The 23,942-nt window shown below is 36.3% G+C and overlaps 1 protein-coding gene and 1 long non-coding RNA gene across 2 annotated transcripts in view; one reads left to right on the top strand and one right to left on the bottom strand.

The window, feature by feature from the left end:
- Positions 1-7,082, top strand: part of LOC140684301 (uncharacterized) — a 35,008-nt gene extending 27,926 nt beyond the window's left edge. The window contains exons 2-3 of the long non-coding RNA XR_012056400.1: positions 5,533-5,646; positions 6,953-7,082. This is a non-coding gene — a long non-coding RNA (uncharacterized lncRNA). The remainder of the gene's footprint in view (positions 1-5,532; positions 5,647-6,952) is intronic.
- The window catches only part of G2E3 (G2/M-phase specific E3 ubiquitin protein ligase), a 136,503-nt gene that overhangs the window by 69,219 nt on the left and 43,342 nt on the right, over positions 1-23,942 (bottom strand). The gene's annotated exons all lie outside the window — the stretch shown is intronic.

Here is a 23,942-nt window from a genome sequence, read left to right as displayed (position 1 = left end):
AATAATTTTAGGCATACAGAATATTATAGTTGAGATCAGCTATGGTAGCCTTGATAATACTTTGATCTACAAGTGCGTTCTTGGGAATAAAGGATGTTTTTGTTGAAACTAGTTCTCAGAATATGAGAGACAACTGAATGGCAACAGCAGTCATCCATGGGGCCATATTAAGAATATTGTTTCTGATGACAATAAATTACATTTCTCTCCTTTAAAGTATGGTTATTATGAAAGGGTTGAGAATGGGGGAGGCCCAACACCCGAAGAGAAATACTGAAGTGTTTTGCCATACATTTCCACTTTCAAGAATAAATATTAATATTTATCTCTGTGTTACAATGAACACCGAAAAAGGAGTATCTAAACAGGAAAAAAATTGCCAAGCAGGAAAATTCAACAAATTTCTTGATTTCATGTTTACAAAGGCAGAGAGATCAGAAACAGACAGGATGCAACAAGACTTCCACTTTGCAAGCAGATTCCCTGGGACTGTTCTCTCCTTCTTCCTTATGCACTAAGAGGTTACCTATAAATCTTCAGGCAATTAGAAGAAACTTCTGCTTCAATTTGTGATAATAGGTAACAGTTTTAGGAACCACTTACTGAAATTGATGATGTTCTACTGCCAAGTATTTCAAGATGTGAGGGGAATTGTCCTTATATCTGCTACGGGGTTCATTACTGTTACTACTCAAACCCATACTGAAGGTCCAGCAACTTCTTGTCTGCGCTGCTCTGAGTGTGATGTGCTCTGAGGATACTTTGCTGAATTATTTCTAATATAGCCTCCTTGTAGAATGTATTATGTTATGCTCCTCTGCATACTCAAATAAGCACACAGAAATGATGGCTATTGGGGGATGTTTGTTCCAAGCCTGCCACAAAAGCCACCACCCACTCAAAGGTCCCTTTCTAGTTGACCAGAGGAGCACAGGGGCACAAAACCAATGCAAATGCAAATCAAGGATGGAAAGGAAGAAGCATCCTATCAAACCTGTTATGCAACATATGTTATCAATTATCTCCTATATATAATCTACAGCTGACTCACAATTCAGAGAATGATTTTTTTCTTCACAACTGTTTCTGCAGAATTACAGCAGACTGAAGATACAGGGAACTGTCAGTAAAATGGCTATTGCTTTGACAGACTCTGAAGGCCTTCTCGTGTGAGGGTGATGATGGAAAAGCCAAACCTGTAGCCAATTACAAGATCACCTTTGCATTCAAGGCTGTCTGCAAACAAATGGCTTTTCCTTTATGCACTTTCTACATTCAGTCACTGTTATAGTGAGAGTAATTAAAGTGATTAAAAGTTACCTTAAAAACTATTTATTAATTTCTAATACTTTTTTGGGTCATTTTCAAAGTGTTTGATACAGTCTGAGATTTTCAAGTTTTGAAATTAGAGACATGCCTAGCAACAAAAAAGTATCAGTGCTTTCTTGGTGATGCTGATGTCAGAGCATTAATGTTGTTTTAAGACTCTGCCTGTTAGTATAGCATATAGTTTATATTTAGAAAGAAAATCCTACAGGGATTCCATATATCTGCAAAATAGTTAGACTTTCATGCTCTTAACAGTCCACTGCACAGCAGCATTTTTGTGTATGACTCGGGAATAAAAAATGCTAGGTCGGCTTCACATTAACAAGCTGCCGGAACCCCCAGCCTGGTTCAGAGGTCTCGTGTGGTGGTAAAGTCTCTCCTCCAACCCGTGCTTCCAAAGAAAAACTCCGCAGCCTCTTGTTGTTCAGTCTCAAGGCAGTTTATTGTGAGTTATCTAAAAGATTGTCTTCGCCCGCTGCGGCTGCTTTGGTCAGCGGCCCAGGCAGAGACACACACTCTCCTGACACCCTCACTGTCCGGTGTCTCCGTCCTCTCTCTCCCCACCCAGGGTTGCTGCTATCTTTTATATGATATATTACATCTTACGTGTTTACAGATTTTCCCCAATACCTACTACCTATGTTACAAGGTGCTTTTCTACTCTAAACCAATCCATAAGTGCCAATATCACCAAGAACATGGAGGTAAGGAAGAAGAAGGAGGAAGAACAGGATGGCCCACTTTCCTCCATCTTAAAACTTCTGACCCCCATGTACAAAGTAAAAACCCCCTGTACAGGTGCTAAAACCCCCCTGTACAATACTAAAAAATTTCCCCCTCTACTTTGTAACTACTTCTACTATACTATCTAACCCTTTGTGACTGCTTGTTCCACCTTTAAAGTTGGTAACTCATTCCATGGCTCAAACTCAAAATCACAGCTGTTCCCAGCTGCCTGCCAGGGTCTAAAATGCTTCTGACCAAGGCCTGGAACCTCCAAAAATGTCTGAAGGACATTTTGAGTTCCAACAACAAGCCAGACATTTACTTTAAATATGGGGTTTTTTTCTTTATTATGAATGAAGTTTTAATTTTTGATACTGCTTATTGATCTATCCTTATTTGTTTGGTTTTTTTTATGCTAGTGACTTTTAAATAGTAACAAAGTAAAATCACCCTACTTTTCTTTTAGTGAAAAAATTATTCACCTTAGACACTCAGAGGGAAGCAGCTTCTTTTTAAGATTTGCAGAAAGGTGAGCTTTTGTATGATTTAATGATAAAGCACCCATGGTTGCAACTTTAATCCAATATGTATTTTTGTGTAAGTATCATGAAGTAATAGAAAAGAATGAATCATTCCAGACGTGGAGAAAAGCATAACTACATTGCTACATATCTTTGCAGTCAAGTAACATCTTGTGTGTACTTTCATGGTCAAAGGTTCACGCTATTGCATTTCATTAAAAAATGAAATATTGTTGTTATGTGTTCAAATGGAGCATACATTAAGAGTCATTACTAATTAGATCTTCTTCAAGATGGACCTACTTTTGCTTGGCAGAAAAGTTGCAATAAAAGTTTTTAACAAGCAATATAGATAGAGAGCCCACATACTAGAATGTGTTTCCAGGTTTTGTACAACCAACATTAAAAAAAAACCCAAATGCTGTGAACCTCTGGGTCTCCCCATATAGGCACATATGTACATGCACAGAGCCAGAGTGGAGAGTCCTGATGATCTTGGTTGAAGGGCATCTTGATCATTTGGGTAGCTTTTGTTATTTATGCTACGTTCCAACACCAGCTTGCTAACCACAAAGGAATTCAGGTGCATGCATAACAAGCATGCATAAACAATCTGCTGCTGACATCTAGAAAGCGCAGAGCTTGCCCTATTTTGAAACAGCACACCAGCATTCTGTTCTCTTACTGTGTTCTTGAACATATTCAGGGGCTTTAGAAACCAAGAAAAGAACTGTCTTATCTTTAGATAAGATCCATCTTCTTTTTTGCAGTCTTAAGTTTTAAATGAATTTTTTTCAAAGTATTTGATTAATTAATAGATGCATATATATTTATTTTATTTATACTGCATATGTCTGTTATTCCTGGTTTCAGTTAGAAACAACATTTTGAAAAACTGCATCAGAAAAATCTATATGCTTGGATTTGGGACTCCTTACTTTCAAAAAGATTTTTCCAATTTAAATTTATTTACTGACTAATTAAGCTGAATGGAAAATGAAAACTGGACTTCATCTTTATGACATAAATCTCAATGTGTCTTTCATGTTCCAGTATCACATTTAGAAAGTTTGTACTCATCTAACTGAGGAATACAACTTATTTACAAAGTCCACTAATGTCACAGAGCAGTATGAGCATAAAAACTATTTACTGTATTTTTTAGAAATTTGCATGATCTGAAAACTAGATTGCAACTTTAAAAATTATATTTCATGACACTAGCTGTAGTATCTGTATCTGAGTTTTAGTTTTGGCTTTTTATTATGATAGGTATACAAAAAATGGAAATGCTATTCATGAAAATGCAGTTTAAATTTAGGTAAAAAGGAAATTCACAAATTGCAAAAAAATTTGAAAAATTGAAAAATTGCAAAAAAAAAGAAGGCCTGCACCATTTTTGGCAAAATGGTAGTCTTACTTTCATATAGGCAATTTCCCCTGTATTAAAACATTTTTAGATATTTGCTTCTAAATTATGAGAAACAAAAACATCATACACTTAATAGAGTGTGCTTGAGGTTTGTGCCAAAGCTTGCTTTAATTTAAAAGTCTCATCTTATTTCTATATACATGGTGCAAGCTGGGATATACACGGTGCAAGCTGGGATATAAACCGTATGAATGAGGATGTTCATTTTGCTGTGCTGCGGTTCTCTGACTCTAGGCTAAGCTTCTATAGAAAGAATCAAGTTCATGCTATGTCAATGTTACTTGCTCTGATTTACATGTATGATGAGATATAGAGGATGCACCTTCACTGCTACTACCCTGTCCAGAAATGTTGTATTATTTGCACTCAGAGGTGTTTGATCTTATATATTTAATTTCAAATAAATATATTTAAATTAGACTAAAAATATATGAGAAGAGTAGGATGTCAAAGTAACTGGAGTTTTACCTGCGTCTCATTAAAAGCCAACACTTACTTACCAACATCTCCATTTATGGGCTTGCAAAATTTTAATGGCACTAATGACACAAAAGAAATGTGTATCACAAAGGAAACGCTGTGTTCCACAGAAGTTGAACACTAAGCCTAAACAAGGTTATCCTCTTCAGATGTTTTCCTTATTCCAGCAGCAGTCAAACTCATTTTGGACTCAGAGAGAAGGAGCAGCAGCAGGATGCTGTTCTCAGGTGTGGCATGCCAGGCCAAGGGCAGCAGGACAATGGCCTGACAGACAAGTCCTGCAGCACCTGAACAAGGAAGGCAGAGCCTGGGGACTGTCAGCCGAGCTGGACAGCAGGCAAGTATGGAAACACTAGGGCAGGTGTAAGGTGAAGGCAGGGCTGGCCAGGGGTCAGGTTCAGATCAGTGAGCTACGTGGCTGGGCCCCTGCATGGGCGCAGTGCACCCCAGAGAGGGACAAGGGCAATCGCTCAGATTAAATGCAGCTCCTGAGTACAAGGGAATGGCCTCTGCTAAGGCTTCCCACAGTTCCTCCTCAAACAGCTCTCTGAATCCAGGCTGCACAGCTGCGCTGCTCTCAGTGCTGGCCCTGAGTCCAAGCAGCCAAAACCCCGTGAAGGGGCTCTGGCACCAGCTTCCTCCAGCTCATCCTTTCTCATTCCCCGATTGCAGCCAGGAAGTGGGAAACCACAGATCTCGCAGATTTGGGCACCGTTCAGAGAGTGACTTGTTGCCCCACTGAAGTGAGCATTCACACTGTGTCGCTACTTCCCTCAGTGACCTCACATACCTGTCAAAGAGGATGCAGCACTTTATGTGGTCTGTACTTGTGCAGCACATAGCATGAGTATATATTTTAAGTCTGCTTGTTATCTCTCTATGAATGTCTAGCTGTTGCGCTGGTTTTGGCTGACATAGAGTTAATTTTCTTCATGATGGCAATATTTTGGATTTGTGCTGAACACTGAAAATAATATGGAGATGTATTTGTTATTGCTGTGCAGGGCTTACACAGAGCCACTTTTCTGCTTTTTGTACTGCCAGGCTGGAGAGGAAGTCGGGGTGCCTGGAAGCTTGGGAGGAGTTACAGCAGGGACAGGTGATCCAACTGATTGAATGGATATTCCAGACCATGTGACATCATGCTCAGTATAGAAGGTGAGGGGAAGAAGCAGGAAGGGGTGGATGTTTGGAGTGACAATATTTGTTTTCCGAAGTCACCATTTCCCAAGTCACATGTGATGGGGTCCTGTTCTCCCAGAGATGGCCTAACACCTGTCTGCCCATGGGAACTGGGGAATTAATTCCTTGTTCTGCTTTTGCTGTTTATGTGTGCAGCTTTTGCTTCCCCTGTTAATCGGTATTTAACTCAGCCTATGAGTTTTCTAGGTTTTACCCTTCCAATTTGCTCCCCAGTACCACTGGCGGGGGAGTGAGTGTGCAGCTGCCTGGGGCTTGGGTCCTGGCAGGGTTAAACCACAACACTATTGAACTGGCTATCTCTAGACCAGAGGTTCAGCTTCATTTCAAGCTGAGAGATGACATTAGCTGCATACAAATCCTGTGTTCACTTTTGTTGGTCTTATTTCCCTCCTAAAGTGTACATAAATTAAAAAAATGTGTAGCACCCGCCTATTTCTTTAGTGTTCAGATTATTTTTAAGAATAGATGTGTAGTCTATGCAACCTAAGAGCTCTTATTTTTAATGTGGTGTGCAGATTGGTAAAATGTTATGATGAATTTGTAGCCTGTTCTGTAAAATCTACAGTCTCTAAAATTTGAGAGGTCCTATATTAATATTTCAATCATTACAAAGTTTCTACAGTTAGTCTCTTAATTTCTATATGAGATACTGAAACTCTGGAGTAATTAAGATTTTATTATATGTGCTCCTATATAAGTAATTTCACTCCTCTCTGCAGCCTATGAATAGTCTCTAGATTCCACAAATCAGTATAACACTAAGTGTACTAGGATCAAATTCACCTGAAAAAGGCAAATACAAGTATCACATAAATCTTGGCAATTTGAAGTGACACCCATAGCTCAGGGCATTAGCACTGGATTAGAGTTACTATAAAATATAAATGTTTATGCTGTTTTGCAGTGTAATGCAGACAAGAGAACATAATCAAAGCTTTCACAGACATAAACAGACATCACACACTGTAATTATATTTGTCTGCAAGATTATAATAATCATACATGGCAGGTATTACAAGGCAGTTCTTTTTTTATGGTTAACCCATTCAGTATACTTATCTTACTCCAGAAGTAATTTCCATAAATTGAATATTATGTATATTTATATTTATAAATATATTTATACATTGGAAATTTTGGGGTGGGGAAGCCGTTGTCTGTCTATTTGTCGCCATTTCTGACCTCCCTGCAAAAGACAAGATGGTGAAAACAATCACAAGGCATTTATGCAACAGTCAGTGTGTGTTTATGTCCGTGCCAGACCAGACTGCTTCCATCATGCTGCTGAATATGGACAGACCCTCATCACCTGAATCCCTGCAAGAGGAATGTCTATAGCAGAGGACGTGATACACAGAAGAGGTCGTTTCCCCTTCCAGTTTATATTGAAGATTAATCATCTCTCCAAACTTAATGTCAGAGGTTGGCTATTTTGCTTGAACAGCAAATTAGTCAGGAGACTGATCAAAGCCTCTGTTTATTGTGAATGAATTGTTAAAAGGCAAATCAGTCCCTTTTAAAGGCCATTTCCTGCCCTGAGTCATTCACATAGGACTTGCACTGAATTCAAGGAGAATTCAACACACTCCTTCAAGGGCAGAATTCATCCTGCAGCTTAAAGTCTGTGAACTTTGTAAATCCTAAAAAACAGCTAATATGCAGAAGAAACTGTACTCACCTCAATATAATGCCTACAGTCTTAAACATTAGAATCTATGAATGTTACATATTGAATTTTGATTAAAAACACAGAAAAAAGAAATTTACATTTTAAGTTTTACTGATGTATAAATACAGAGCATTAAAAGAAACTGTTTTTAAAAAGGAATTCTTAACAATAGTCAAGAGCTTATACTAAAAATCTTTTGAGTATAGTGAAAGGTATCTTCTTTTGTCACCAATAAAGTATGCAGAAACTTTCAACAGGAAAGGTGTGTCTTATCAAAGTAATCAGGTTGAACAAGAAATATACACAGTATTATTTTATTTTGGATGTGCAAGGCTGGTTACTTGTCATCCTGAAAAGGAAAACAAAACATATATTTTTCTGAGCATAACAGCCACAGTTCAGTTCATATTTTTAAGACAAAAAAGATGGTTTATTTCATGTACATGAAGCAGAGAACATAATTATCATTGCAAGTATTAATGTGGCTTTATACTTTAAAAAGCGGGTAATAAATTCTTCAAAACTGTTTCATCACCCAGTGATTTAACACAGTGCTATTATTTAGGAACTTCAATTTTATATCATGTCCTTAGTGCACACTGAGCTCATGCCAGAACACAAGAACTTGTCTATAAACATGTCTGTAGACATGCTCTTTTCAACAGATTATTTTTAGGGGTTTCAGGTGAAAAGGGATTCCTTTTATCAAGAAACATATGTATCAAGAAACAAATGGAAAACAGCAGAAATAGCTCTTAAGGTTAGGAAGTAGCGGTTAAGATTTTTCTTAGTCAGTCTTTCTCTTAGAACCAAGTCCGATTGTATGCCAGTATGAAAGGATTCTTAGAGATCACTCCTGTTAAATCCCTTTCAGAGCAAGTAACTTGCCATCTGAGCCAAGCTGTATTTCTTTCTTGCACTGCTGGCCTCCCTGGCAGTCCTTACATTGAGGGCAGACAGATGCTATTATCTGTTCTACTCATGGAGGACAAGTTAACCCTATCCTCATCAGGCATTTATGAATTATCACAGGATGAAAAGAAAGACTGTATCTCAGCTATTGCTCCAGTGTGAGGTTCTGACATCACCACACAAATCGAATCTCCCATGCTTTTCTGAAAACTCAGTATTACATAACTCATTGCCCCCTGGTAAAAATATGTGGATGATTCATATCCATACATAATTGAAATTTATCTGAGTTCCAGATATGTGATCCTGTATTTCAGACCTACTGGTAGGATAGAGATCAGCTGTGCTGAAGCTCTGAATCTGAAATTTTCACAAATCTAACTTTGATTTGAGTAGTTATTCTAAGCAGTCTTTCTGCTGTCACTTGTCAGTACTCTCCACTCCAGTGGCTGAATGTCAACCCTCTTTCTGCTTGTGTTCTGTACAGAAGTAAAGTGGTGGTTCTGGTTTTCTTCTACAGTTATGGTCTAGAAAACTATAAGAAACACACTAGGAAAAATAATAGCATTTTCATTCTATTCCATTTCTATTCCAGCTCTATCATTTCTGCTCATGGAATTGCACTTATTACCACTGCTGTAATGTTTTATTTACACCTGCAACTTACAGATCTTGTATGCACTAACATTTGCCAAACTTCTATTTCATCCATGTTGTTTATTTGCATAATAATAGTGTTTTACAGCACATGGACTACTCAACTGTATTTTAATGGAAATATTTAACTGTACAGAAGAGTTGCTCATAACTATGCCTGAACATAAGGTAATATTGAAAAATGATAAGAATGTTTCAAAATAGCAAAGAAAATGTCACTTCTTCCAGCTAAATTATAAGATACCAGCTGCTTAAATTAATATTTGTCCTTCTGATTAATTTTCTTTTATATTATACAATTTGTGATAAGTAAATATAAGCATTTTCAGTCAAATGTAAAGATTTGATCCTTAAAGAAATAAAGATAACGTACTGTCAGGTACAAAGATTATAAAAACAGAGTACAGTTTTCTGCTCTTGAGAAATATCTGCCTACCAAGAATAAATACCTATACAGTAGAAATTGGAGCAGACAATAAAAAAGTGCAGTGACCCTGAAAAATATTTAGCAAACTGCAGCTGTAAGTAAAACATGCCACACATTCATCAAGTCAGTAAATTCAAAACAAGCTTTTATAATTCAGTCTTATTTCTCTGCAAAAAAGACTGATAAAAATGAATATGAGAAAATTAAGAAGAGTTTTATGAAGTTCAGCAAGGACAAATGTAAGTTCTTGCAGCTGGGGAAACATAATCCAGGAATGCAGCACAGGGTGGGATCTACTGGTCAGGGAAGCAGTTCAGTGAAAAGTGTTCAGTGTTCTGGTGGACAACAAATTCAATATGAGTGAACAGTGAGCTGCTGTGTAAAAGAAATCCAACAGGATGCTGGATGGAATCAACAAGAGCACCATCATCAGAGATAAAGAAGAAGTTATTCCCCTCTGCTCAGTGATTTTCAGGTCACATTTGGAATACTGTGTTCAGTTTTGGCCCCTGCTATATAAAAAAGGTGTGGACCAGCTGGAGATGGTCAGGAGAAGGACCACAAAGATGGGGAGCCTGTCATATGAGGAAAAGGCTGAAAGAAGTGGGGTTGCTCAGCCTTGAGAAGAGGCACAGGGAAGATTTTATCACTATATTACAGTATTTAAGAGGCGGCTAAAAAGAAGACAGAGACTCCTTTTTACAAAGAGTCAGATGCAAAAGTCAAGGCAAGTTACTCCTAGAGAGATTTCAATTTGACACAAGTAAAATTTTTCACTATGAAAAAATTCAGTCTTTGGAATAATGTCCCCAGGGAAGTGACAGATTCCTGGTTTTAAAATTTGCCTGGGTAAGATGTTGGGCAATCTTGCCTACACGCAGTTTTGTCAAGCAAGGTTGGACCAGATGATCCTCGATGTTCCTTCCAACCTGGTATGCTATGATTGTATTAATGAGTTACGGATATGTATGGAAAAGCTGCATAATATTTCTTTCTTGGTAATTACAAGGGCTGAAATACCTTTCAACTGAAAAAGCTTGGATGGAGACTGTGGAAGAAGCAACTGAATTTCTGAACAGGAAATGATGAGTTTTCTCAGAAAAATGTTAAAGCCTCAACACTAAAATTCTGGTTGGTATACAAACTTTGCAACTTATTTCTGAAAATTAAAGTAGCATGTTTGATTTATTTTGGAAGGTATTAAAGGAGATATTCTCACAACACTCAGTAATGTATTTCCCGGTTCATCATATTTTTGGCTATAGTCCTAACTTGCATCTGTTTAAGCTAGATCATGGATTTAGCATTCCAAGTCCTGAAAAATGCATGACATGAATAGGAGAGACTCCAAATCGAATATAATATCAATGTTTGTTATAATCATACGGAATTTGATGAAAGCATATTAATATTGTTACATATTTCATTGCTAATAAAAATGTATTTCTGATTTGTTTATAAAAAAATAAAAATGAATACAAGTAAAATGGAAGGCAGTGTGAGCTCCACCTAAATTAGTGAAAAATAGAACACAAGGCTATTATTGTATTTGTCTTGGATGTTGCTACATGACTGCTGATTAAGTTACACTGCCAAAACAAGGCAAAACATCAAAACATGCAAATTCTTGAATATATCCAATGACATTTAATAAGCCTTTCAAGGATGCAGCTAATTTTAGCACAGCACACAAAGCCAAGAAGACTGGAGTAGCAAAACAAGACTTGGCTAGTCTACACTTGAGGGATTCAATGGGATCTGAGAATAATGCCCTATCTACATCTTCAGGTGTGTTTTGATATCCCTCCTATCTTACTTCTTATTCAGATATTAGTCTTTCATGTAAAAAAGGTTTTTATCCTGTCCTTACAAACCTTCTGAAGCAGGCCCCAATGGGGACATATAAATTTAATGAGTCTCTCATCTCTCCCTGCTGATGCATTTAGGGAGAAAGAATGTCTATGGGGCAAAATATGAAGATGTGGTGCTAACAATAGATGGACAGATCAAGAAATGGGGGAATGATCTAGAGCCATCCTCTGTCTTTTGCTTATATAAGAACCGTGTTAACAAATTCTTGTTACAAAGAAATTCAGACCTTAGGCAGTTAAGGCCACATTTAACCAGTATTTTGATACCTGGCTTTATGCTGAAAAGGCCTTCCCTGAAGCTGGTCAGTTGAAATCTGTTGACCATGGTCTCAGTTTAATAGAGTTCTTTTTCTATTTCTTTCTCTGACAAAGGATATATGGCTTGTATAGCTAAACTTCAAATGTAACCCAACTAAAAACCAACCTTAATAAAAAATTCCTTGTTTTATTAGAGCTGGTGGCCCCATTTATGGGGGGTCTCTGTACCAGATTCCCTTCCACCAGCAATCATTATGTGAACAGCTGTTTAGTCCACTGTGGCCTGAGATGGGTACTTGTCCTGCATATTCTGTCCTGATTGAAGTGTCAGTTCTAGAAAAAGTTTCTTGCAAAGCTTAAAATGGAGATGCAGTTAAAATATATTGGAATATTGTCCATCCTGTCATCTTCCTAGCTAGCAAAACACATTTCCATCAAGAACAAACATACAAATTAAATCGCAAAATTGAAGCATACAATTGCAAACAGGAAATATGTTAAAATAAAAAAAAATAAATAATTTAAAATCCACAGAAACAGAAATATGGTGAAGAAAGAGAAATGGTCATTTGTGTGAGTGGCTCTGAGAAGCAGCAGGGAAAATTTAAATCCATTGATGTTCTGATTTCAGGAAAAGCAAGTCCCAACACACAAAGCAAAAATCTCCATAAACTGACCATTTCCCAACAGGCTTGGGATGAAAGCAGGATGTAACTGTAGGAGTAATTTTTGAAATTGAGATAGACAGCATCCAAACATGTAGTTGACCCATACAAGATAATAGTTTTGCAGTCTTAGTACATTAGATTTACAAAACACAATGGTTTAACAACCATATTTTAAAACTTAATTCCCTGAAACATTAGGAAAGAATGTTTGTTTTCTCTTTGTGAATAGCAGATAGTTTTTTTGCCTGACAGATCCTAGCTTTCCTTCTCATCCATTCAGCAGTGCCTTTTAAGCAGTACAAATTCTGAAGTCAGAGCTGACACTCAAGATTTGTGCCTAAAGGATGAAGACAGCATTGCAACTGAACTGTACAGCTATAGCATTTTTGGGGTAATCACTGTGTTTAAATTTATCTTTGCTAATGAATAAAGACAATAGCATGGCAGATGGGACAAATCCACTTTGTAGTTTAATGAGAAAATGGACATATATATACATAACCTGATGCTATAAATGCAGAAATGCATCCGAATGCGTATTATTGAACTATGTCAAGGAGAAGCTGGTCAAATGCTTCAAAAGACTCTTTATAATCCTTTGTCTAATTTTTGAACAGCTATTCGAATAAACTGTGCTTATGCACCTCATTATGTGCTGTTTATGAGCACTCACATTCCTATCAACATCCTGGAAGTTCTATTCTTGAGAAAAAAATTAAAGAAAAGAATGATGAATAGCTAGTGGTTTAATGTACTTTCTTTTAAGTTATTTCTGTTAAAAATGTAAATATTCAATAATAGTCTAGAAACAAGTTATTTTTACAGTATTTTTGCCACACACCCCAAAGTATAAACAATTCGTTAGTAGCCTTAGTCCGATCTTTGCTAGTATAAATTGTTGTTCAAGTCTTTTTAATGGCAAATAATCTTGAACACCTCAATATGCAGTCTTAAGAACTGTCTAGGCTGTGCTCAGTTGAGCAACAAGAAAAAATAGCAAGAATAACTATGCCGCTATTGTGCTAACAAAGACCTTGGGTTAATATTATGACCTTATGACACAAATTTTGACCTATTTTGACCTTATGACACAAATTAACACTACCTCAGGGTTCCTTTAATTTAGGCCACCCTGCAATAGCCTCTGGCAGTCAGGGATTATTGGATGAAAGCAAACCGGTTTGTTGTGAACAGAGGTTCAGGAGACCGTCATTCAATTCTTGATGACACCATAGAGTCTTTGGGTGATACTAGGAATATTAAACATTCTGTGCCTCCAGCACTGTATGGTGAAGCAGCAGTAGTATTTACATACTTTATAAATGTATTATTTAATTAATTTAACACATTTTTGGAAACTTTGTGCACAAACCCCTAGAAGTCCACTAAGAGCTTTGTCAGTCTTTGGTTGTCTGTGACAGAAGAGTTGCTAAATCACATCTGACTGCTTCAATACATGAAGGTTTTTTTTGTTTCTACATGTCTTTTTAGCATGCAAAATATAAGACACCCGCAACCATCCATAAAAACCAGGTTTGTTAAAAATCCCTGGAGCATATGCTTCCTTGAAATAATACATATACCCGAATAATAGTAATTAAAATATTCTGTGAATGGATTTACACGTATGCATGGATTTTTGTGGAATGAGACATCTCCAAAGTCCAGTTTTTGGATATGTTGTAATCAATACACTGTTTAAGGAAAACTTCTGTATGAAAGAACTTTGATATAATGGGTTGTGTGCAAATTCTATATTTTGGACATTTTTGTCATTCAGATGTTTATTTGGCTACAAAAATGTCAGTTCCAGCATGCTGAATTTTGTATTACTCTGTAGAGAACTAGTTGCTTTACTTCTAGTAATACAATAATTAATTACAAAGTTTCAATTTCATTGTTTTTCATTTAGTTTCAAAGCAAATCCTCACTGATATTTCATCACACCTTGTATGCATGAATTCCATAAAAACTGAATAAAAAATTAGCTTTTTTTTTTCTACAGATCAACAAGTTATTCTTATTTAGTTAGCACATATCCTATTAAATATTATGAAGGTAATATAAATTAGTAATTTTCTTATTACCTATATTGTCTGAATAAAGTAGCACATCATATGTAGAGAGAGAAAAAGTAATCGCTGAGTTCTAAATAAGCTGGAGAGGATACATTGTGTACCTAATGCAAAGGAAAGAGAAGAGGTGGTGCTCTCAGGTATATAAAATATTTATGGACTGATTGTAACATTGGCAATAATGACAGGTTGCACTCAAAAAGCTTTAGACTTCCTTTGATTATTTGGTTGACAAATGTCCAAAATTCTGTGCACTGATATCTGGTGTGAAAATTTTCACTTTAACATAACATTGGGAATCCTGTTGTCTTTTATATCTTGGTGAGAAATACATAAATCATTTGCTGGGGCTATTTCCACACAGTCTCTCTCATGTTTAAGAAGTAGGAGAATGGATGCCAAAGAAAAAATCATTCTAAGTCTTGAAATATTTTTTTTGGAGTCTGATTTGTAGATTTTGAGCCCGTTATCAAATGCAAGTAATTACACAAAAAATGTCCTTGTCTATCATCCAAAGTCATGTCTGTCTGGTTCCACCAAAACTATTCTAATTTCCAGAACAAATAGGAAGGGTATATATGTGTATACCTGCATTTGCATGAAAGTTGCTTTCAGTTTTATGCTCCAAATTTCTTCCCTGCAGTAACTGAAATCAAGGGTGTTGCTCTGTAGCAACCACTTCTTCTTTCTTCAGTTACTAAAGCTCAGCAATATTATTTATGAACTCTCGCAGATTTTACACTGGAATGACATATATTTTATGAAAATAGCTTAAAACAAACCTCAAACTGTCATATATACCTCGGCAGAGCAACAAAACAAATGAAAAAGAATGACAGTGCAGCTACATGAATGATGTTTTGTAAGCAGCCATATATGCTCTATATCAAGAATAACAACTTCTTTATTATTTATATGTTGCCATAAGTGTACATAGGCATCAAAGTCAAGGCTTGTAGAATAGTTAATGAACCAAACAATAAATATTTTCAAAATTCTCAGAAGACCTAAGCTAACTCAAGTCCCAGCTGAGGAAGAAGGCAACATCAGAGCAACTGGGGAGTGATGAGAAATCAAACATGTTATGAATGGGGCAGATATAGCCCAAGTGCGCAGCTGTTCCATGTGCTCACAAAAAGCTAATGCATTAAATAGTTAATCTTTCATTAAGAGTGTGTAATCAGTTGGCATGATTTGCTCAACACACAAGAAAACTGGTGACTGTTCCCTTGGGAATGTAATTCCAAGCTTCAGCACTATCAGTGCTGAAACCTCACCTTCTGGTTTTAGATACAAATTTTAGATACAAAAGGCAATTTTTTTCTTTCTCAAAAGAATAAAGTAGAAGATGGAGGAAAAAAGAGAGAAAAAAAGGACAATATCAAGACAAACTCTTCACCTTTGTTGGGACTGAGTGCGGATCAATACTGAGTTATGAAAAGACTTTGCAGATTAATCAGTAGATTAATACACTCCATCAGCAGCACCTGCCATTTCAAAGGAGCAATAAAAGGTTAAGGGAACACGATCAAGCAAGGCTACTCTTCAGCTGTGATTCCTCCTTTAGAAAGATGCATTTATTTGCTCACTAAAGGAGTGGAGTCCAGCTCCTGGTGTTGGTGTCGATGGTATGAGGAACTAAGAGGAGCGAGGTGGGGGATGGGACTCCAGGAAGCCTCTTCCACTAGTTACAGCCACTGGGGCTTAATGCGATCTATAAACTCATCTGTCTGTTTACATACCAGCAAATGATACGTCTCTCTGATCCACTTACATTTTCAAGCCTAATGTATACACAGGGCACTGACGTTGTGTATACAAGACACAGAGATAGCTGGGGGCTGTGTGCTATCCCTGCTTTCACAGCACACTGTCACTCTTATAAATAAAGCATTCGCTCGGGAAAAGAGTCTGAGAGCTGGAGAGCCACATTGCGTGCAAATCCAGCTCACTGCCTGAGCTTCCTCGAGGTTGAAGCTAATCCTAACTGACATGTTACAGTAAAAGTACTTTATAAAATCAATATTAAATTCACAGCCTTTGACATCCTGGGACATCAAAGATAAAGGGGAAATAAGCTGTGGAGTAAACAGTCCTGCAGCTATGCCAGTTGCTCAAGGAGAGAGGCAAAGGAAGACACAGGAGACCATGGGGTAAATTAGTACTGTGCTAGTCTTGTTTTTATACCGAGGTCTTGACATCAATGAAAACATTATAAAAACAGCACGCGAGCCCTTACAAACAAGAAAAAAAATATTAGGAAAGACTCACTCAGTTACAAATTCATACAACCTTTTCAGGTTAAAGGGATATTATGCTCCCTATGCAAGCCACGTTTTTAGCTTTCTCTTTCAATAAATCATACCTAAGAGTGATAGCATAATAAAGAACTGGGCTGGAACTTGACTGCACAATCGTAACACGACATGATCATTCCAGCTCTCTGTGATGTACACCGGTGTATATTCTAGAGTCATCCAGGCTGACATACAGTCAGCCATCATAGCATTTGTACTATGGGTGTGAAATACAAAATGTATTGAGTCAAGAGGAGAAGAGCTTGAACTATGGTGGAGCTACTTGCTTGCTTAATCCCAAATTTTGTCTTTCATATGTAGAATGACAGTCACAATTTATACTTTAAACAGTAACACTGGTCTTGATCAAGGGTAAAATGAAGACCAGAATCAGCTCAAAAGTGGAAAATCTCCCTTCCTCACCCCTCACTATACTCCTCAAGACATTTCCTATTGATGAATAAAACCAGCATGTACTCTTGATGCAAGGTAGTGTAAGTCAAGGTGGTGAGTTGACAAGTCCTTACTGGAGATTTGCATTGTGTGAATTAAAAACATTCCTTGACATTTTGTGGTTCTTGTGTAGTAAAGTTTGTAGTTCTAATGGCTCTTGGTGGTACCTGCATCAGTTTTAAGAAGAGACATTTGATATACAATCACTTCTACTAAGAATCAGCATTGAAAGAGTAGAAAAATCAAATCTTTTGCGCAATGAAATTTCCAAAAATTGCAATTAAAAAACAACAATATTTGATTTTTCACAGGAAACCACTAATGAATTTCTGCTCATAATAAATTGACACACTAGCTTGCTGTACCACATAATATTGCTACCAACCATTACCCTCAGGTTAGTATTTATGATGAGACAACTGTTATGGTTTAGGAAAGAAAGAGAAAATTAATATGTTTGCTAACATTTAATATGGACGAGAAGGCACAGTAACAACTGTTTTTATTTAGTTAATATGTCTTCAAGAAAGAAATTTCTCTCCTGATGCTTAGGAAAATGTAATTTCAATAGTGTTCAACCCTAAAGTTAGCAAGGACTAGATACCTAAAATTATTCTGAATAGCTTGATTGCAAATATTTGCGGGAAACAGACTGAACTTAAGGGGTAAGGACGGAAGGAGTGATGCAGTGAAAGTGATAGGCCTGATAAAGGAAGAAGCCATTTCACCTCTCTACAGAACACACGCATTTTCAGATATGCAAATGAATATAAGTTTTTCTAGCCCTTAGACTGATGTCAACATTTAGGAAATGATAATTAAGGGGTGAGGTGAGATGTTGTGTGAATCCTGTTAGAACCAAAAAAAAAAAAAAAAAAAACAAAAAAAGAAGAAAGAAAGAAAAAATCCAAACAAAACCCAATCCAAAACAAAAACACCCATAGCAAAGAAAATACCAGAAATGTCAATTCTAACATCTTTTTTTAGCACACGTCTGTGATGCACAACTGGTTTTACTAGGATGAATAAAATCTTTGTCAGCAAACAGGATGGAACCATTTTTAAGAGCCATTATAAAGACCAAACCAACATTTAGCCTAAGGCTAGTGTCTTAATTTGGGAAATAAAGAAACCCTTCCTGCCTTTTCTAAATATACTACTGGGTTTCAGTGACCAACAACTGGTAATGGCATCTATGGCTGCCCTTTTGGAGCTTTCATGTGCTTGGCAGCATGCCAATTTTAGAGTTAGGCAAGCCAAAAGCTGAGTTAAACAATTCCTTTATGCATCATTTTACCCTTGTAGAATAAAAAAGCAAATATGCTGATTGCCAGAAACCAATGCTTTTCAGCTTGCTTTATTCAAGGGCATAGAGGATTTGGTTCAAAGCAACCTGATACTTCAGAAGGCAGTGAGTACATCTGGCCCTGTGGAAGATCCATGATGAAAGATTTGAGGATGACACATAACTTGAACCGTACTCCTCACATTAAAAGAAAACTCAGGCAAAAAAAGGAATTTTTGACAACAGAAAGGAAAGTAGGTGTTTATTAAACCAATTCAAGATTCAAGGAAGTAATTTGAGGTTTTGAGAAAGATTTCCTTCATGTTTCTTAATGTACTTACTCCCCACAAGAAGAAGAATTCCTACTGTTGTATTAAGGACTTAGATTTTTTGTATTTTATGTAATGTTTTGTGTGTTATAGAAATGAAAGATCCAATTATTTTCATGTAAAAAAACAATAAAAATGTGTGAGACATTTGATTTTCTTGAGGTGTCAGCACTATTTATCTTCCTGAGTGCTATAGCTCATATAATAAATATTTTTATCATGTTCTATATATATTTGCACACTGCACTTATAATCACATCTTAACAGCTCTGAGCACTGTACTAAGCAAGAAGAATAACATCTATTACAGATTATTTGCATTTTCATTCCCCCAAAAGAGGAAGCATATACAGTCAGTACCTCATTTTTGTAAGGCTGATTGGATCCTTTTTGGTGTTTTTTTGCTAGGATATTTTTTGGTGAATCTTTTTGTTGGATATATTTGCTTTCTTTTACCAATTTCCATGGTGCTGTACACTTAGCTTAGAGATGGAAGAGTGAAAGTAATAGAGTTTCTCTTTGGATGGAAGTTTTCTACAGCTACTGCTTTTTTTTTTTTTTTTTTCCCTTTTGCAATCATTCAGAACAGATCAGTTCTTTAGGATATTTTGGTAGTTTTGATGAAGATACACTGATGGTCATTCAATAGATTGCAGCGTGCCCAAGAGGTTGAAGATTAAATATTTCTCCATAGTGAAGAAAAATTTGCATAAGGTAATCTCTAAATAGCCCTGATTTACAGTCCTGAGGCAAATGTGATATTGAAGTCTGTTCTTTTAGGTCCAGGGTCAGATTTGATCAATATACAATCATACTCCCTACTGTACTTTGAAGACTGTAAAACAATGATTGTGTGTCAAAGGAAACATTTTAAATACGAAGTAAGTACTTTCACCATCACTTTCACTTTCACCAGGAGTTAGTACATTCATGCCTGGTAACAGTTTGATTTTAATTGGACAAAAAGCTGTCTAGAAAACATCTTTTACTATGTAGCAGAGAGGGCTACCATTACGTGTTGAAGTAATAGAGTAGAATTATACTTCTGCTTGTTCCTTCAGGAAATAACACTTCAAATTAAATATTTTGCAAAATGTCCTGGAGGGTATAACAATATGCTCAACATAAAATAGGTATGCAATAAATATTCAAAACATTACACAACATTACAAATTCATATCATCACAAATGCTTAATTGAATGGTTCAGAAATAATTTATTATGGCCTCTGAAACTGTTTGTTAGACTTAGGTAAAACCTTAAGATCGTAAATCCATAAAATAAAGACTTTAGCACAAAATGCTAAATATATTTAATATTATATTTCATTATTTCTTCTGTAATATTCAAATATACAGGCTCTGTCTCTTATCTTAAAAACAAGTTTTGAATTAATATCTTAAAGTAATCTCTTTACCAGCAGGAAACTATCAAATTTAAAATTCCTGTAGCATGCAGAAAAATTATATCTGCTTCTGCTTTGCATGCCCACTTCTTTGTCACTACTAGTAATGAGAGAGGAGAAAAGAAATTCAAATAAAGGATTTTGTTTCATATTGCATATTGCTGTTTTTAGCTCACCAAGCCATGGTTATTTATGGTTCATGTCCAGGTAGTCATGCGTAAGAATCTCAGCAATAAAGTCTATGAACTGCAGCGGACTGTTGTGCTAATATAAACTTCATATACTGATAAGAACACAGATGGAACCAAAGTGTAATTTGTCATTACTACAGATTGGTACACAGAAGTGGCCCAAATTAGGTGACACATTATGACAGTAGTTATTAAAAAGTCAAAATTTGCATATCACCATTACACATCATTATTCAAAAGATGTAATATGGTGAGGCTATACATAGGGCATCACAACTGTACCCCACTATCACTGAGTTCTAATTAAATAATAGGGATTTGTACTGAAGTTCTTTGGTTGAGCTGTGTGTAGGAAGCCCATGTTAACCATTATACTCTTAAATAACAGTTATCTGCCTCTACTGATACAAAAGCTTGTTTCTTCCTGCAAGGGCTGAAGTAAAATCAAAAAAGAAAATATTTTTCTTTTTTACTGAAATAGTCTCTGTCTTTATCATGTTACTTTTTAAAATAGAACTTTATCAGATGGTGAAGGAAATATTATCATTTCATCACTGATAACTGGTTAAGTCATAAGTCACTACTCTGCAGATTGTTCATTGATGAAATATTAATGTGACCTCAAATATACTGGAAAATTTAAACTATTTGTGAATTGCTAACAGTGAATCTCATTCTAAATAACACAGTCTATGGTATCTGTACTTTTATAAAACAAAAATTATCTAGCAGTCAACTTTATTGGTATAATCATAATCAAATATGTCAAATGCAGCAATTCCATAGCATCTGGACTATTTCAGTCAGATATTCAATTAATAAAATAAATAAATCAAACATATATGCAGATGACTACCTCTGCATTTACAAAGTTTCACAGATTCAGATTGCAAAATCACCATTTAATCCATTTTCCTCTCCATGTTTCCTTTTTCATTCCAGGATTCCTTCTGCAAAACCAAAAAGTATGAAGTGGAGAAATCTAGAGAGGTCCTTTCAGAATGCGCATGATTGTGTACATATTGTAGCAGTGAATGCTATTCACCCACATGGGTAGCACTACCAATAACATTTGCTGGAGCAAGTGCTGCTGAATTTGCATGAAGGCTGTAACTTCCTTCTAAAAAATTAATGCTTTAGAAATAGTACAAAGATGAAAGGTTTTTTAAACAAAAAACCTCAAAAGCATTATAGAAGTATTAAGTCTAAACTACAAAGGTGAAAACTTCCTCCATGCAAGTAATACAGTTTTTTGCTTTAATTTTCATTCATAAAACCCCCGAAAACACAACACGGAAAGCAAAACAGTATGCCCTCCCATGATTATCTCAAAAGGAAACGAAAGATAAACACTTTTAAGGAGGCAAAATCTAAGAAACCTACGCAGGGATTGCTGCTTTATTAGCAAATTAGCAAATGCCAGTCTTGGGTTGCAATCCAGTCTGCGTCAGCAGATGAAGAGAACTGCTGCTTTACCTCTGTCTAGAGAAGATGGTTTCCATGCTACTGCATGTTAGAAAAGCACGGTCACAAAGAATACTGATTAGGCTTCATGTTTACTTAACACCCTCCCCCCTCCACCCCCCAGTTTTTCTCAAATGTTTTGTTACGTACTATAATGTAAACTGCACTGGAGAAAGATGCAACACCCTTGAACTCTCCAAATTTGAATCACCCAGGGTCATGTTGAAAGCTGTACTGACATTTCCTTTGCTTTTATTGTTACATGTACAAACCTAGCTGGTTTTAGATGCTTTTGGAGCTGTCTGTATGAAGTTCTCATACTCATCAATCCCTAACTGGACTAAAGTCTCATATGGGTATGTACACCTGCAGCCAGCCTGGTCTTCTGTACCAGATCCCCTCGGTTATGAGTCTTTCACTTCTTTGTTATTTTGATTTTGCTTGAAATTGATTGTTACTCTTTTCAGTGGTAACCAAACTTTACTCATTTTGGTGTAATAAAAATGCTGAGAAAATAGTTTTAAGAAGTAGAATTAGTTCTGTCTTATTCATGGACTACCAGGAAACATAATGTAAAGCTCCTTGACTAAACTTTGGACCAGACTTCCCCACTCAGTCTACCACTGTGCCTGTGGAGCTGGCAAAAGAGCTTTCTCATTTGGTTTTTTAGTGTCTTAAGGACAAAGGGAGACCAAAGCACTTCCTCAGAAGAAATTTCCTACATAAGTATTTCAAGGTCTTTATAATTTTTCCAGAAAAAAATTTGGTATAGCTGACCTCTAGTAAAATATTTGTTGGAAGCACTACTGAGTATCAGAGTTTAGGTGAATAGTCTTGAAGTAAATAAATACCAAATAGTTCTGAAGCCTGATGAATTTTTACACAGCACTCTTAATAACAGAAAAATTGAGTCTTGGAAAACTTGGGTCTTACTTCTGTCTCTGCCATTTATCTGCTCAGTTTGATTCCAAGTCACTTTGCGTCTCTTGTGAATTTTCACATGTGTGGCCTACCTTGTCTGTTTAAATGGAAAGATCTTTGGGAAGAGATCTTGCTAAATTTCAATTCTGTGGCTAAGCCAGCAAGGCTTTATGTTCAACTGAGATTTCTAATCTCTCTTGACATAAGAAAATGTAAAAATATAATGCTTGCCAGAACAAGGAAGTTGAATGTTAGCCTCAGATTTATTCCTTAAAGAAGAACTCTACTGCAAAGAACAATTATTTAATTAAAATTCAATCTTAATATGATTATTTTTCACACATAGACTTAAATAATCTATTAACTAGTGGGAATATTTTGTGAGGAGTGAAGCCCATTACTGACAAAAATCATTTAGGCTGAAAAAGAACTCAGAGATAACTAAGTCTAACCTTGGACCATGTCAACTAGACCATATCCCTAAACGCTATGTCCAGTCATTTCTTGAACACCTCCAAGGGTGGTGGCTCTACCATCTTCCTTTGGCAGTCCATTCCTGAGTTTAACAACCCTTTTCATGATGAAATTCCTCCTGATGCCAAACCTACATCTCCCTTGGCACAACTTGTGGCTATGCCTTCTTGTCCTGTTGCCAGTTGCCTGGGAGAAGAGGCCGACCCTCACATCTCCTTTCAGGCAGTTGTAGGGAGTGCTAAGGTCACCACTCAGCCTCCTCTTCTCCAGGTTAAACAACCCCAGCTCCCTCAGCTGCTCCTCCTACAACTTAGCCTCTAAATCTTCATCTTATTATTTAATTTGTAATATTCATATCATGTCATCTTCATTTGTAATATTTCTGTTATTCCCATCTGTTTTTTCTTGTGGTAACTTACAGAAAACTCTTCCACCATCAACTTTTAAAATACATTAAATACAGAAAATCATTAGAAATTCTGCCATTCCAAGTAATTAACTGAAGGAAAACTTATTTGTTTTATTTGGTTTAAAACCATATCAATAACGTAGTAATTTAGAATTTGGACATTAAGAAAGGCAGTTATATATATAAAAAAAGGACAGAAATTCTTCTATTAGTAATATGTGATAGGATCTCTCTTCACATATGCAGGTGTAGATTATTTATGTAACTAATTAACAACAGGTGTTATTAAACAGCTGTATCCATAGGAAACAGACCAACAGATGTAATCCTATCTACAGACTGATGCAATTTTGATTTAATACTGATAATATTTTGATATAATAAAAGTTTGTAGTCTTCAGAAACAGAGAAAAACCTGCTAAGGCACTTTAGGGTATTTTAGCACATGACAGACATTCCTTTTTGAGAAGTGCTTGTGGCAATTTA

This window comes from Taeniopygia guttata, chromosome 5 (assembly GCF_048771995.1).
Source record: "Taeniopygia guttata chromosome 5, bTaeGut7.mat, whole genome shotgun sequence".
NCBI lineage: Eukaryota > Metazoa > Chordata > Aves > Passeriformes > Estrildidae > Taeniopygia > Taeniopygia guttata.
Note: the sequence above shows the minus strand (reverse complement) of the source record. Positions and strands in the feature narration are given on the sequence as shown.